This window comes from Medicago sativa, chromosome 5 (genome assembly GCF_051527215.1).
Source record: "Medicago sativa cultivar Bolivia chromosome 5, Bolivia_mono, whole genome shotgun sequence".
NCBI lineage: Eukaryota > Viridiplantae > Streptophyta > Magnoliopsida > Fabales > Fabaceae > Medicago > Medicago sativa.
Window position 1 is genome coordinate 40,930,738 of NC_140753.1, and position 18,074 is coordinate 40,948,811.

An 18,074-nucleotide genomic window follows, 5' to 3' on the forward strand; every position below is an offset into this window, starting at 1 on the left:
TTCTTTTACCTCTAATTATTATCATTTATGGCATCATGAACAACATAGTATTGTTTTTTTTTTTTTGGTGGAAGAACAACATTGTATTTTTTATTTTTTTTGGTCTAGAACATAGTATTTTATTTAGGCTTAAATATACAATTTTTGTCTCTTCACTTTTTCGAATTCACGACTCTGGTTCTCCTATTTTATTTGTTAAAAAATTGGTTCCCCTTTTTATATCTTTTTTTTTTTAATTCACTAGTTAGCCATGCATAATAGATATAATATTACATTAGAAAATAACATTGATGCAATAAACTGTTTTCGTCAATGGCGATGTAAACAAAAATAATATTTTTTTAGGGAAACAAAAATAATATTTGTGGGCATATATATACACACACACAATTTATGTTTTAATAAACATTAAATACAAAGTTTTTGTCAAAAAAAACATTAAATACAAAGTTGACCATCAAAAAATTAAATTGCATACCTTGAAAGTTCAAAATAATTATCTACACTTTTAATTTGACCTAAAAGTGTGATAATAAAGTGTACAGAGATGAAGAAGAGGGTGGACCACTACATAATTTTACTTAAAAATCAAGCACATTTTAATAATTTCCCCTTTAAAAAATTAATTTATTTTTGATGGGGTAAATCGTGGCAAAGGGTGGGAATAGGCAGGGTCGGACCAAACTTTGCTTAAATAGGTCATACCTAATTGAAACAACTAAAACTTAAGTATGATATATTAGTTTGTCAAAGACTTTATTTTAAGTTTGGCCTGACCTTTTTAAAAGTTTGGTTTGGCCTATTAGTATGTCTAAAAGCCTATTTTGTCCTAAGGATTTTAAAAAGATAATTTGAGCTACTATTTCTTAAATGGCTAATAGACCTATAAAATTTTATATAGCTTGTACACCCATATTGTAGAGTTTAATAAACATATATTGCATACATTTGAGCTTTATCTTTTTGTTGCTAATATGTGTACTCGTTGAAATTGGAATAAGAGAGTAACACCAATAGTTTTCTAACTCATTGGAAATTCCAAATGACTAAAAATAAATAAAAATTCTTGGTATTGGAAATTTGGAGGAACCGAAAAATTATTAATATAATTTAGTATATGTATTACACATATAAGGGTTGGCCTGGTAGGATAGTATGATTTTCTATAAGCCTTAGCATAACTTATTTAGTGAAGTTTCCCATAGTGCGGAAGTGTTTAGTGAGATGGATTTAAGATCCGAATATCACCAGATACAAGTGAAGGCGGATGATATATATAAGACTGCATTCCGAACGAGATATGGTCACTATGAATATTCTGTGATGTCATTTGGTGTGACTAATGTGTCTGGTGTCTTCATGAAATATATGAATAGAATTTTCCATCCTTATTTGGACCAGTTGAGGTGGTGTTTATAGACAACATCTTGGTGTATTCGAAGTCGGAGCAGGAGCATGCTGAGCATCTGAGGATTGTGTTGCACACTTTGAAGGAGAAGAAGTTGTTTGCTAATTTGTCGAAGTGTGAGTTTTGGTTGTGATAAGTGAGTTTTCTTGGTCATATGATTTCGAAGGTTGGTATAACTGTGGATCCATCAAAGGTTGATCCAGTGTTGCAGTAGGAGACTCCAAAGTCTGTTTTTGAGATCATAAGTTTTCTTGGTTTGGCGGGCTATTTCCGGAGGTTCATTAAAAGATTTTCTAAGTTAGCTTTACCATTGACGTAGTTGACTCGTAAGGGACAAGTGTTTGTTTGGGATTCTAAGTGTGAGAAGAGTTTCGAAGAGTTGCAGAAGAGGTTGACTTCAGCGCCAGTGTTGATTTTGCCGAATCCGACGTTTATTGTGTATTGTGATGCTTATAAGATGGGTTTGGGTGGAATATTGATACAAAATCGTCAGGTTGTGGCTTATGCGTCGAGGCAGTTGAAAGTGCATGAAAAGAATTATCTGAATCATGATTTGGAGTGGTAGCAGCTGTGTTTGTGTTAAAGATTTGGCGGCATTATTTGTATGGTTCTAAGTTTGAAGTGTTTAGTGATCACAAGAGTTTGAAGTATAGAAGGAGTTGAATATTAGCAGAGAAGGTGGTTGGAATTTCTTAAGGATTACGATTTTCAGTTAAGTTATCATCCAGGAAAGGCGAATGTGGTGGTGGACGATTTGAGTAGGAAGTTGTTGCATATGTCGGTGTTTATGGTGAAAGAGTTGGAGTTGGTTGAGCAGTTTCGTGATTTGTGTTTGGTAAGTGAGTTGACACCGATTGGTGTGAAGTTGGGAATGTTGAAGCTGACAAGGATTTGGTAAAAGTTCCAAATCCTCTTTCCGACCTTCCTTGATTTCCTCCAACATTCACTTTGGTGTTTGGTAAAGCTTCGAATGTGATGATTTTGAGGAAAAGAAACTCCAACTTTTGATAAATTTATGTGGTTTGGATTTTGGGATAAGGGAGAGAGAGAAAGTGAAAAGTGAAAATGTAAAATGGGAAGAGGGGTGTGTTTTCTTTTATATATATATATATATATATATATATATATATATATATATATATATATATATATATATATATATCAAAATGGTTTGGATTATATAATCCAAACGAGTTTTCATATTATTTTGAATTTTAAAATTTGAATGGTATTTTGGGAAAATTTGCAGGGTGTATGAGAACCACATAGCATGGGAAAATTAATAGTCTATTTTTCCTTAAAAAAAAAAAAAACTACATTCAAAATATTGAGTTTGAAACTTAAAACAAATATCTAGTTCAAACGAAAATATGAATAAAACAGAAGACATTTTTACATGGGAATATTCATAACTTGGCATCAATGTGCAGTAGCAAGGATATGCATTAGCATGCATTTGAGTCCATATATATGGCATGTCACTAGTAAAATAGAACATTAAGTGTATTTGGTAGTTAATAAACTATATCTAATAATCGATCTCTTGTCCCTGCTTGACTTGATCACATTTACACGAGTTTAGTCTTACAATTATACCAAATTCAAATCCCAAATATAAAATGGATTGTAACTTACAATCCCAAATATAAAATGGAAATCCAGACAATTCAGAACATAACATTAAACTCTGCCATGGTTCTTGATTGCTACTGCCATTGTAACCATAACTCACCCTGCAAAAATAAGATAGAAATCAATAGAGGGACACGAGAAAATACTTCCATAAATAATAACACAGCCTAAGTGCATATAGTTACATAATTATATCAAGAGAACTTGTAAATGTTTTACGAAAAAATAAAATTCAACTAAAAACGTCACGTAATTGTAAAGGTGGCGTTTAACATGCAAAAGTCAATCTTTTTATGTGCTACTCAAGTAGCACATCTTTAATCTTGGCTTTTCAATTGTTTAATATTAAATCTATGGTGAATTCGCTCATTTTGCACCATACACAAAAAGATTGACTTTTGCATGCTATTTTGTCAACTAAGCATAAATATTTGGAGTAGTTTTTGATTGAATTATTTATTACAGGAGAAGTTTATTATTGGAGAGTTCATAAAACCTTCACTTTTCCCACGTTGAGTTCAAATTAGTTCAAGAAATTAATGTGATTCTGTAGTGTGCAAAAAGAAAGTCGAATGAACAAGTTATATGCAACCAAGATAAACTAGCAGAACCTGGAACCAATTACGTGCAGCAAAAAAACTGCAGATACAACACAGGGAGAGAACATCATTTTTTTTTTTTTGGTGATTGGGGTTCAAACACCAGACCTTACATATATTATGCGTTGTCTCTAGCAGCTGAGATAAGCTCACGAGGACAGAGAACATCATATTTAAATGTACACAAAAACAAAATAATTTCATATGCACCCCACAAAAACAAAAATAATTTCATAATTTGCACAGTTGGGATTTATGTTGCTAGAGGTTGTGGGGAGCACGCAAGAAATGTGAAATAAGACAACTCTGTAGTGATGGGTGATATTGAAAGAGAGTAAACTAGCCATTTTCAAATTTGAGGGAATGGTTTCATCCCATACCTTCCAAAATGGTGGGAACAAAAAATATGGGATATAGTAGAATGAAAAATGATATTTCTACATCAACTTTGTAGCAACTAGTACTTTTACCCGTGCTACCGCCCGGGACATTAACAATGGAGAAGCTAAATATATAGTGAAATGATTCATTACATAAATAATAAAATAATTAAACATAAACAATCCTCTAGGGCATACAATTTCTTATCACACATTTTGAAATATCTCTTTATACACTACATTTGAAGTGGTGTTTATACAATCCCCATTGTCATCCGTCAATAATATCTTCGGACCATCTCATTATAACACGGATCATTCAAAACTGCAGATCTCCTCAATGCAGGCCCAATGGTATCCACCAGAAGTGTTGGAAGCATCAAAGTAGACTATAAAAAAAAAAACATGAGGAATTAAAATGAATGATAGAAATAACTTTCCAATATGTTCACGAAGGAAGAAAACAATTACTTTTTTGTAGTAGATAAGTACCTCTTTAGGATTGAATTCGACTGTGAAAGTACGCCATTCCAAACGAATTAATTTAAAATTAAGATCGTTCTCATCATGCGCTCTTCGCCAATCAACACATGTTGCCATTTAAATTAGTTACACACCGTACATCTATTTTCTTATTAAACAAAATATGATCTTATACAGCAACATGTGAACAAGTAATGCTAAGTTTCCGGTACATATTTCGACATATAAATATGTAGGATATATAAGCAGACAGAAAACTAACATAAGAGGAATGAAAGTCAGTTTGCACAAAACATAAGTTTATAATGTGAAATGCTAAGCTCGACTATTCAAAAAGACAAACTAATATGTATTAATGATTGCAAAAAAGTAGACTTCCATGATTTTTTCTTTCAAACTTGGAATATTGTAAAGAAAATTATTGACAAAGAACTATACGCATTGAAGCATACGAAAGAAACAATATAACCATTTTATACTGTATAACAAATTCTGCTAAATAAATATGAAAAGCAAACATAATTTGGTAATAATTTAAATGTCAAAAATAAGCTGCAATTGGAATGATTATCAAAGTACAATGACAGCTTGAATACATTTTCTTTTTCATAGTATGCAACTCCCTTAAAATGAGTTTTAACTAAAGATCAGTATATACCTGATAAACTGTGCAAAGCTTTGCGAGTATTCTCTGCAGCATCATCATCCATTCTGCAAGCTTTGATGCCTCTTGACTAATAATTAGAAGTAACAATAACTTTTGTTGCATATAGAACAAATGTGTAAGTCTGAGCCTTCAAAGGGTATGTAAACAAAGGAATGACCGCATTAATAGACATTAATGCTCTTTCGGTAACAACAAATGTAAATTAATGACCTGACTTTGAAGCAGGACAGACACGTCCAAACAATGGCTCAAAAATCATGTAACATAGCATGAGAAAGCACTCTCTGAAACTCATTCATAATGCAATCAAATTCAAATAAATGACACTTACTGCTAATCATATATCTCAACTGTAACACCAATAGACATGAAGTTTCAATGTTATTTAACATGAATAGAGAAATTGATGAACACCGTAATAAACCTGACGATATTATCATACTGCTGAACAATTAGCGATGATAACGCCGCAATCCAAAACTTAAAAAAAGTGTGAATAGCTGCAACAACACTGATACCGCAATTGGTATTATTACGGAGTTTGTGATTAATTTCTGGATATTGCCAACAAAATATATTCACTGTAAGTGGATATAATAACACTACACACCAACAATCAACTTATTTGCGGCAAACGCAGCAATCTCAAAATAAAATGAGATCATCTATGATAAACGTTGTTACAAAATTATCAGGTCCCTAACACTGATATCATTGCCGCAATTTTTAGCAATATAGAGTTATCGAAACAACGCCGCTGCTGCAATTTTGTGATGATTAATCAAAACAACGCCGCCTATCGTCAATTTGGAAACATAATTTGATGTTTTGCTTCGTCATTTCGACTAAAACCTCATTTGATAGTAATTGAATTTCTATAACATATGGCAGACATTATTTAAGGATATTATGTGAAAGTGCATCATACAATTCAAAAGCTACCGGGATTAAAGAACAAAAAAGAACCATTGCATTATCGAAAAAAACCACAAGTTTTGAATTACATAATTTTGTCTTTCCATAATTTCTACCAGCACTTGCAATAATAATAATGTAAACTTAAACAATATAAATTAGGCTAAAGTGCACTTTTCCCCCCTTAACTTTCAAAAACTTGCAATTTTGGCCCCCTAACTATGAAAACTACAATTTTGGCCACCTAAGTTTTAGCCCCATTGCAAATTTGGTCCTTTTGGTCAATTTTGACCGGTCAATGCCCATGTGGCATGCCACATGGGTAATTATTAAATTAAAAAAAAATAAAAAAAGCAACTTAATCATTTTTTAATTAAATAAATAAAAAATCTAATTAAAAATATTTAAAAAATCAGGAAATTTGAAAAATTAATAAAAAAATTGAAAAAAATTCTGAAAATATTAAAAAATTCTGGAAAAATAAAAATTTAATAAAAAAAATAATAAATTCTGGAAAATTGAAAAATTAATAAAAATGAAAAAATAGAAAAAATACGGAAAAAATAAAAAAAAATCGAAAAATACGGGAAAAATTTAAAAATTCTTGAAAAATTAATAAAAATAAAAAATGATTAAAAAAAGTAAAATAATCTAATAAAATGCAAAAATAATGAAAAATTCTGAAAAAAATAAAAAAGATTAAAAAATTCTGAAAATATTAAAAAATTCTGGAAAAATTAATAAAAAAATTGAAAAAAATATTAAAAAATTTCGAAATTTTTGAAAAAATTAGAAAGATTAATCATTTTAAAAAAAAATGAAATTTTTGATTTCGAAATTTTCATTAGTATATATGTCGACTTAGGTTTTTTCAGTGTATTTATTTCCAAAAAAAATTCCGGGAATTTTTGTGTATTTATAAACCGGAAATTTTTGTGTATTTATAAACCGAGAATAAGGGAAAAAATATGTGTATTTATAAACCAAGCTTAGGTTTTTTGTGTATTTTTCGAAATTTTGAAATTTTCATTAGTATTTTTTCCGGGAATTTTTGTGTATTTATAAACTGGGAATTTTACAATGAAAATTTCGAAATATGCATATTACAATGAAAATTTTGAAATTTTTTTTAAATATTTTACAGAATTTTTATTTTTCATTATTTTTCATTTTATTAGATTATTTTATTTTTTAATCATTTTTTATTTTTATTAATTTTTCCAGAATTTTAAAAAAAATTCCGTATTTTTTCAATTTTTTTCATTTTTATTAATTTTTCAATTTTCCAGAATTTTTTTATATTTTTTTCTGTGAAGCCCGGATACGAGATACGATACGGATACGATACTGCACTGATACACCGATACGGGAAAATTTCAAAAATCAAGATACGATACGGCTGGGATACGTTAATAAAAAAAATATATAATTAAATGTACAATATAATTATAACCATTTTTTTAATATGCAAATACATTAACAAACACAGGAAACCAGACTCATAGCACATTAACATAAATATAAATTATATTGACGATTAAGAGAGTGGTCATTAGTCAATTACATACGCAATATATACCAAAAAGAGCACCATCAGTGCTATACATCAATGCTACATTATATTCAAAAGGAACATTGTTAGTGCTATATTATTTCGATCCAAAAAAGAAGCATTATATCCATAAAAGAACACATCAGTACTAAGAGTTAACACTAACATGTAACTAACTTGTACAATATAATGTTTTATTCTTATTTTTTTTTTTAAAAAAACAGAAATCAAAATAATATAAAAAACACAAGTATCCGTGAGTATCGGGATGTATCGGAAAGTATCGGATAATTATTTTTTTAAAAAATAAAATTTAATATTTGGATACTCTCCGGATACGTATCGGAAAGTATCGGGCAGGTATCGGTGCAGGATACGCAGGGGATACGATACGTCATCCATTTTGAAGTATCGGGGCTTCACAGATTTTTTTCAATTTTTTATTAATTTTTCATTTTTCCAGAATTTTTAAATATTTTCAGAATTTGTTTTCAATTTTTTTTATTAATTTTCATATTTTTTTCAATTTTTTTATTATTTTTAATTTTTCGAGAATTTTTTTCTGATTTTTTTAATATTTTTAATTAGATTTTTTTATTTATTTAATTAAAAAATGATTAAGTGGCTTTTTTTATTTTTTTAATTTAATAATTACCCACGTGGCATGCCACATGGGCATTGACCGGTCAAAATTGACCAAAAGGACCAAATTTGCAATGGGGCTAAAACTTAGGGGGCCAAAATTGTAGTTTTCATAGTTAGGGGGCCAAAATTGCAAGTTTTTGAAAGTTAAGGGGGGAAAAGTGCACTTTAGCCTATAAATTAAACAAAATAACGTCGTTACTGTAATTTGCTTCGTTTGTTCGAAATAGGATGGAAAATTACAAATTTATTTGGAAGGAGGTTTGTCACAACTGACTATAAACTCCTTTACCAGTATGTGCATTTATATAACATCTGTGATGTATTGTTTAGTGGATTTTGTGTGAAAGTGCATATAACAGTCTAATAATTACAGGGATTAAACAATAGAGAAGCACAATTTCATTGATGAAAAACAACTCAATATCCACAAACCTGAACAACAAATAAATCAAACAAAATTGATGTTCGAGATGGAGAGAGAGAGGGCGACAAGAGAGAGCTGCGGCGACGGTGAGAACTGCAACAGGAGAGAATTCTTGTTTCAATGTCTGAGAACAACTCAAAAGGGGAAGAGATTTTTTTGAGTAAAAGCAATTTGAATTCCAAAACGTGAAGAAGGAATAATGGGAGAGGAGAGAAAAGAATGTTAAAAATGAAGGAGAAAGAGGTGGGCATCAATAAGTGTGGAGTCAATTTGGGAATTGGAGGATAATGAGTCAAAACTTCGATAAGTGCATAGGAAATATACATCAAATTTGAAAGTTTGACTCAGATTAGATCAAAAAGGATGAGATGCATGCTTAGCCAAATGATGAGATCCAACAGCCTCCTTTGTTTTGGAGCCAAAACCATTTAGGTTTAGGGTTTGTAAAGTCATTAGCAATGTTAACAAAGATTAGATATAAATATGATAAGTATGATTTAATTTCTTATTCTCTCTCTTCCTTTTTTTCTCTCTATTGTTTTTGACCTATGAAAAAAAAAAAAAAAAAGATGTCTGAATGATTATTCAAATACCACTACTCTAAATTTATGCTACCCGGGAATATTGAATTAAACAATCCAATCTAACTATATAAAAAAAAAAAAAAAAAAAAAAAAAAAAAAGCAAAGCAATTAGAGAACTTTGAAGGCATGTATGAAAAAAAGATCTACATCAGATTCAGACAAATTCGCTTCATCATTTCACTTTGTTAATTGAAAACATTTCAGTCTACGTTGATCGCTCAACTTAGTCCGTTAAGAAATGGATGATTCGCTTTGTTTATTTAAAACTTATCAATCTATGTTAATGCAACTTGATCGCTCAACCAAGTTGTGTTAACTTTCATAAGTTATGACCAAATTGATCAGTTTGTTATTTAAAGGACCTTATGAAGTTAGCAAGTTAAGGGATCAAATTGACAAGTTTTGAAGCTAAGATCAAATTGAACTTTTAAAATATGCTAAGGGATCAAGGTACTCCCTCCGGTCACATTTATAAGCAAAAAATGACTTTTTAGGTACATTGAATAATTAATGTATCCGGTCACATTTATAGATTAGATGCATTAACTATTCAATGTACCTAAAAAGTTGTTTTTTGCTTATAAATGTGACCGGAGGGAGTAGTATTTAAGCCTAGATTTTTCACAGTACTTTACTTGTTTGAAAACATGAGTTGTTTTAGAACATGCATAAAAATCAATGTGAGTTGGGCGGACAAGTACAATTTTATCAGATAAGGTAAACAAGGACTGAGATGAAGCTATAGCTATCTAGTTGTTACCCCTAATAATAGTTTAACAGGATTGAGAAAGATAGGTTGGATAGTAAATAAACAACATTGCAATGATTTGTTAGCAACCAAATAAACATTTGCTTACATGATTTAATCTGACATCCTAATTTGTTGTATCTAATGTCCATTTCAAATACTACAATTAACCCATCAACTCCATTATGCACAAGAGTTGTAAGTATTGCACCATGCACAATGTCATTTTCATGATTAGATTAATAAATTTCATTATTAAATTAAATGAAATATCAAAGATATGTTGATATAATTGGGAAAAATAAACTTGTATGTAGTATGTAGTGCAAGACCAACTTAGTTGTACGTGTTAGACAAAGCCGGTAAAGAGCATCCATCACCAGAAAAGTAGGATTATAATCCCAAATGTTATGCCCCAGTTATACTTCACTTGTCACTTCATAAATACAAATAAAGCATGACAAAACTAGGGAAAATATTTTGTTGCACCATGCTCGTATAATCTGACAGATTAAAGCACATCAGATTAAGAATTTTGGTGCCTACACTTATTTTTAAAACAATGTGATCCTTTACTTTATCTAACGTATAAAAACCCAAACCATTGCATAATACATAAAATTCAAATCAACTTGGTATATGTTATGTGAAAATAACTATATTCCAACCAATGATAACAAGGATGGAACTTTTGATTAGTTAAACATGTAAACATGATTAAACTTTCCAAACAAACTCAAGCAGTTTATTAAAGTAATCAGAAAACATTGAAGACCATTTCAATTAGGAATCCACATAATATTCAGATCTTAAAACCTCATCATTTTGCTCTGCTTTCAATAAAAACCAAAGACACAGCCTCAGATTAGGCCTATCTGAGTATCCGACACCAACACTGTTTAATTACATTGAATTATGTGATTTTCTCAAATTATTAGCCGTGTTGGTGTGTCGGTGTCGTGCTTCATATAACATCAACTAATGTTAAAAGGTATACAATGTCACAAACCAATCTAACTATAAAAACAAAAGGCTTAATTAATGATTTGGTCCCTTAAGTTATTTGTTGGTTACATTTTGGTCCCATAAATTATTAACGTTACAATTTGGTCCCTTAAGTTACTTTTTGGTTTCGTTTTGGTCCCTTAACTATTTTTGGTTTCGTTTTGGTCCCTTAACTTATTTTTTGGTTTCGTTTTGGTCCCTTAACTTATTTTTTGGTTTCGTTTTGGTCTCTTAACTCTTCCTCCGTCAACCACTTTGGTCCTTTACGTTAGAATGAATGTATTAGAGTTAAGGGACCAAAACGAAACCAAAAAATAAGTTAAGAGACCAAAACGAAACAAAAAAATAAGTTAAGGGACCAAAACGAAACTTTTAATAGTTAAGGGACCAAAACGAAACAAAAAAGTAACTTAAGGGACCAAATTGTAACGTTAATAACTTATGGGACCAAAATGTAACCAACAAATAACTTACCAAAAGAGTAATTAAGCCAAAACAAAACGAGCTGAAAATTTAATTAAAAAAAAAAACAGAAATTGAAACATGAAACTAATATAAAGGGGACAAAAACGAAAGGTTGAATTAAACAATCAAACTAATATAAAACTAGCAAAGCAATCAGAGAACTTTGAAGGCATGTATGAAACAAGAGATCTACATCAGTTTCAGACACAAAATTACTTCATCATTTTGCTTTGTTAGTTGAAATGTAATAATCATGTATCTGCAAAAACCATTGTGCTATATAACCAATTCAAAGAGATAATTTGGCAATTTTTGAAGAAAAAAATATGCATAATGGGTTATAAAAAAAACTCAGATCTACACCCCAAAAGCATGAAATTAAATTGCCATGACTAAATATTGCACCTATAAAACCTTCTCGTAATTTCCTTGCAACTAAACTTTAAGATGCAAGGGGCTACGTGGTGCATCATGATTGAAATTGGTTTTGGAATTGAATCAAACAAACCTAAAGAAGAAAAAAAGATAAACAGATGAGTGGCGGCTACACGCTAGGTCGTTGGTTTTAGTTGCAGTGCCCAGCATGTTAAATAAGAGAATTCGGGTCATTTAGGATATGTTTGGTAGACAAAAAAGAAAATGAAAGGAGAGAAAGAAAGATTAAGTTCTCTCTTTTTTGTTTGATTGTACAGAAAGCAAGAGGAAAGAATCAAGTATATTTAGGCCCCGTTTGGATAAACAAACTTTGTTGTAATAGGAACTAAAATTAGAAGTAATTTTATTTTGCAAGAACTAAAAAACCTATTAAAATTAAGTAATGACTAATTTTAGAAGTTACAAAGTTTATAAGGACCAAAAACATATTTAACCCTTAAAATTATTACTATATTTTAATATCGTTTTTTTTACAACCTTAAAATCGTGGTTTGATTCTTTAAAAAAAATTATGGTTTGGTTCTTTGATTTTTTTTTAAAATTAAAAATATTTTAACATTTCATAATTGCTTATATAATGACACATCCAAACACTTCAATTTATGTAAGTACTTTTTAGTGTACAATGTTACATAAATAAAAGATAATTAAAACAAAAGAAAATATAAAAAATAAAATAACAACGATTAAAACAAAAGAAAAAAATGACAAAACAAAAATAATAGATAATTAAAACTAAAATTGAAATTAAAAATTAAAAGAGAAATAATAAAAGATGGAAATTTAAAAGGTAAAAAAAATAATAATAAAAATAATAAAAAGAGAGAATAGGGCCTGACTCGGAACCAAATATGAGGTATTTTAAAATACCTCTCTGAAGAATTTTTCACTGAACAGTCAGAGACTAATCAGGGTCAAACGACGTATGAATGTACGATCTTAGGTCAAAAATTGGGGTATGACACGGTGTGATTTGGTTCGTCTAGAAGCTGTCGGGAGCCGCTCATTGTCGTGCCTTGTGCACCGGCGACCACTCCCCGCCCTCGTCAGCCTTGGGTGTTACACTAAGACTCTGAAAGCAAAAGATGAGGTAGCTCCGAAGCTAACCTTCAGCAACTCACCAAGCAAAGAAAACTACTCATGCACACCATCTAGCCATTCATAAGAATAAGGCAGACTGTCAACCAAACGACCACTGGGGGTTAGTTCACATTTCACAATTAATGTATAATCAAGTGAAAAATCACACAACATAATTAAATTCAAATTATTAAACAACTCAACAATAATAATAATCATCAAGCATACAATTACAATAATACGCAAGTATATTTTCACATCTTCACATATTCACCAAATTTCACCAAGTATGCAATTCATTAATGTTTCACAAATGCAAATATTCGCCAAGCACATAAGCAAGTATGACACCTGTCAAGTTATGAAATGCGCCTACACACGACTTTATATGCATGCGGTACCAATCGTCACCTCAAGATACATCTGTATCATTAATCGTCGCCAATATGAATGCAAAGCATTCGGTCGTCGTCAATATGAATACAAAGTATTTGTCGTCGCCAATATGGATATAAACATCCGACTCAACATTTATGAATGCATGACCATATGACTCAATCAATGCATATGCTCAACAACCAATCATCAACATTTTTCAATACATGCATAGACTATTAAAGTCGTTGCCAATTTGCATGTAAGAATTCGTCACCATCAAAGAATCGTCATTATTAAAATCATCAACATATTCATCATCAACCACAACCAACTTAAGGAAACAATAAGGTTCCAAAATCACATCTTACATAAAAGAAACGAACAACTAACCACATCACGACATTCATCAACTTAAACACCCAATTATCATTGATTCATTCCTATTCTATCATATCATCATAAACATAAGTCAATTGCAAGTTATCCGGTTATGAAATCACATTTTTACAAAGTTCGTCTATTTTCACTACTTCATACATTTCCTAAGTAATCCAACAAAACAAGGTACACACGGTCAAACACCTCAACCAAGCATAAACACTACTCACATATCATCACAATAGCTTATGCATATAAGCATCATATGTCAATTCCGATTAATTCCAAAGTTTCACAAAGTTCGTCTCATTTTATCACTTTTCAAAAGAATTTCAATTTTTCAAAGCAAAACCATGTTAAAACTCATGAATACTATGCAAAACATTATTATAAATCAAGGTTACAGTAATCAACTCTAACCCTACCCTTTTCCTTTGAGAAAAACGAATTTCGGAAAATTATGCGTTCTTGAGCATTTTTCAAAAAGTTTGATTCGATTCACAAAACCAAGTTCAATCTAATTCATTTGATGTTTCCAAAGGTTTAGAAAGCTTTACAACAGTTAAATACATCAAAAGAATCATTTAGGAAAGTTTGGATTGGCCACGAAGTACCTAGCTGCATATAACAAACCCAGTACATAGCTGATAATAAACCTAAAGCCTCACCCAAATCCACATCAAAGAGCGGAGTCATCCATTCAGTCTTGGCTAACACATAACGACCTTCATCATATCGAATACACACATGCCAACCCGATTTCGAGCTTGAGAAAAGGCTGCATCAACATTACATTTAAATCTTTCGGGACTTGGTTTAATCCACTTCAAGTCATTCGTGGTAGCGGGATACTGAGGGATAGGATGACGAATAGTCTGAGCATTCCTCCAACTAGTAAGAAGAGATCTTGCACGAGCATAAATAGCTTAAGCTGTTTCAGTAACATTGTTTCATACCTTATTGTTTCGATGCTTCCATATACTTTAGAGGGTCACACTGAAAACTTGCTTTTGCTGCTGGTCCAGGTGTTGTAAGATAGCAAACACATTGGTTGGAAAACTTGCATCAATATCAAAAACAGCCATCAAAAGACTCCATAATCCACTACGCTGCCAACAAATCATGCTTTTATTACACATAAAGAATAAATGGGTGCTATCCTCACCAAAATCATCACACACTGCACACCTATCAGTACACTGAACTCCTTTTTATTGCAATCAGATTCTTGTGGGCAAACAATTACAACAAGCTCTCCATATGAAATTCTTGACCTTCGGGGGAAATTTTAAACTCCAAATATAAGTCCAGTTACCCGACACATGATGGTGTACAACTGCCACATCATGATTCAGAATATCCTTGTAAGCACTTTTAACTGAATAAGCACCACCCATCTCGAACTTCCAAACAGGCACATCATGCGTTACCGAAGGGAATAACAGAGTATTAAAAATATTTCTAGCAGTAGCATTGTCAAAAAAAGCATTAAATAGATCCATATTCCATTGCTTATGGGGTGTAACCAGCAAGTCAGAAACATTGATAGATGACCACTCCAAATGTTGATGAGTAGACGATAAAACTCGTGCAACATTACTGAGCCATGGGTGATCCCAAACTGGAATGTTCTCTCCTGTGCCTATACTCCACTGAAAACCACGGCGAATTACGTCTTTGGCACTCCATATGCTAAGCCAAACATAACTAGAATTATGACCTATGCTAGCTCCAAAATAATCACTTTGAGGAAAATATTTAGCTTTGAGTAAACGAGTGATTAGAAACTCTGGAGAAGAAACCATCTTCCAAGCCTGCTTGCCAACCATAGCCATATTGAAAGCCTTAAGACCCTTAAAACCCATACCTCCAAACACTTTAGGAATTGAAAGGCGTTCCCAAGATAGTTAGTGCAATCCTCGAGAATTCACTGAATTTTGACCCCACCAGAAGCAATAAACATTTATATTTTTAGTTTTAATCAAAAATCAAATTTTATAAAAAAAATACCGTTCATAATTTTCAAATGTTAGCACAATAAAAAGAGCGGAAAGACGGGCAAGTGAGTGTCGTCTTTTCGCCAGTGGACAATTACAATATATATATATATATAGAGAGAATGTATCACATGAGAATAGGTATCTTATGTGAGAATAATGAGAATAAATCTTAACCATTAAATAAAAAAGGGTTAAATATGTTTTTAGTCCCTATAAATATGTCAACTTTTCGTTTTAGTCCCTCTAAAATTTTCCTTCAACTTTTAGTCCCTATAAAATTTTCAATCACTACTTTTGGTCCCTATTTTTAACTTAATTTATGTATTTTTTAATGAAATTGTGCAGAAATGTGTAAAATATTCTAAAAAAATTTCCTAAAAAAAATTAGAATTTTTTAACAAAATACAAATTAAATATGAATTTTTAACCATAAAAAATATAAAAATTCATATTAAATTCATGTTTTGTTAAAAAATTCTAAATTTTTTTAGGAGTGATTATTATAATATTTTGAATTTTTCTGGAAAATTTTATTAAAAAATATGAATTCTACATATGAGTTTACTTTAAAAGAGGGACCAAAAGTGAAGATTGAAAATTTTATAGGGACTAAAAGTTGAAGGAAAATTTTAGAGGGACTAAAACGAAAAGTTGACATATTTATAGGGACCAAAAACATATTTAACTCAATAAAAAATGCATGGTTGAGATTAAAACATCACATTAAAGCCAAAGGGTACAAGATTCTCACCCTTGTTCATCTCTCTGACACAGTTACAATTTTCCTTCATCAAGAAAAATTACAATGAACCTTAAGCTTCAAATATTGATTCGGACCTTTTCTTCATAGATCAAAGTCAAATTGATTTTTTTCTTTCAATTTTAAATATGGAACCTTCATGATGAAAGGAACCCTAATGGAGTTAAGATTGAAATCGTAAAGTTTAATGACTCCCGTGTCTTTCTTCTCCCCTAAATCTTTCTATTCATCTTCTCATACTGTCACTTTTTTATTTTCAATCAAATTTCACTTTGGATTTGATTCCTAAGTTTCAATTTGTTAATTGTACATCACACATTCAAATTCATCAATATGTGAAATCAATTTCACAGCCATTATTTATTTTCTATGACTATGAAATTCTGAAAATTAACTTGCTGTAATTTCAATTCATGAGAAAATCAAGCAGAAATATCAATGAATGGAAACAGATGAACACGAATTGATAATAACTTTCCGTAATACATTCAATTAACGGAAAGAGAGAGAAAGGGGAGAATTGAGTGAAGAAATGGTAGAAGAAGATAGGGGCTAGAATTGTTGGTGAGAAGGCGAGGAAGAAGAAAAGGTTTGGGAACTGTGTTGGAACGTGAAGTTGAAAAGAAGAAGGCGAGGGTCCACGTGAAGTTTATTTTGGTAGTTTAAATCTAAGCCTTTTATTTTAATCTAAATGGCTGATAATGTATTCTCACATTCTCACATAAAGAAGTCATTCTCACTAGATATGTCCTCTATATATATATATATATATATATATATATATATATATAGGGTTATGATAGAAGACACCTTTTGTGAAGGTGTCTTTTATCAAGTTACTCTATGAGCATTTGTTAAAAGACACCAACTACTTTTTATGAAGGTGTCTTTTATCAAAGTTATAACTAAAAAAGTGAAAATCACACCTTGAGGTGTGACTTGATAAAAGACACCACACTACTTTTTATGAAGGTGTCTTGTAACATAACCCATATATATATATATATATATATATATATATATATATATATATATATATATATATATATATATATATATGGGGTTTGCTAGAACACACCCACTAGTTTTTATGTGGGAGTGTTTTAGCAAGTAAATAACTAAAAAGTGGTTAAATACACCCTAAGGTGTATGTTGCTATAACACACCTTCTAACAAAAATAAGTGGGTGTGTTCTAGCAAATCCTATAGGCATTTGCTAGAACACACCCACTAGTTTTTATGTGGGAGTGTTTTAGCAAGTAAATAACTAAAAAATGGTTAATTACACCCTAAGGTGTAGCTTTGCTAAAACACTCCCACATAAAAATCAGTGGGTGTGTTCTAGCAAACCCCTATATATATATATATATATATATATATATATATATATATATATATATATATATATATATATATATATATATATATATATATATAGGGTATATCAAGTGAGAGGAGTAGTTATAATGAGAGATGGGAGGAATTAATTTGGACCGTTGGATCTAAATCAATGGCCCTGATTAAAAATCTTATGCT

The 18,074-nt window shown here is 30.7% G+C and overlaps 2 long non-coding RNA genes, 2 other non-coding genes and 1 pseudogene across 4 annotated transcripts; all 5 read right to left on the bottom strand.

The window, feature by feature from the left end:
- Positions 1 to 2,893: 2,893 nt before the first annotated feature.
- Positions 2,894 to 12,115, bottom strand: LOC146922129 (uncharacterized). Its single transcript, XR_015012380.1, has 2 exons — positions 11,913 to 12,115; positions 2,894 to 3,141 (listed from the first exon to the last, which is right to left on the bottom strand). It is a non-coding gene; the product is annotated as an uncharacterized LOC146922129 (long non-coding RNA).
- Positions 4,104 to 4,608, bottom strand: LOC146922130 (uncharacterized). Its single transcript, XR_015012381.1, has 2 exons — positions 4,512 to 4,608; positions 4,104 to 4,408 (listed from the first exon to the last, which is right to left on the bottom strand). It is a non-coding gene; the product is annotated as an uncharacterized LOC146922130 (long non-coding RNA).
- On the bottom strand, positions 9,393 to 9,471 carry LOC146922131 (small nucleolar RNA R160). The gene has a single exon (XR_015013073.1). It is a non-coding gene; the product is annotated as a small nucleolar RNA R160 (small nucleolar RNA).
- LOC146922132 (small nucleolar RNA R160) lies at positions 10,790 to 10,867 on the bottom strand. Its single transcript, XR_015013072.1, has one exon. It is a non-coding gene; the product is annotated as a small nucleolar RNA R160 (small nucleolar RNA).
- On the bottom strand, positions 11,656 to 11,737 carry LOC146922133 (small nucleolar RNA R160; annotated as a pseudogene).
- Positions 12,116 to 18,074: the final 5,959 nt, after the last annotated feature.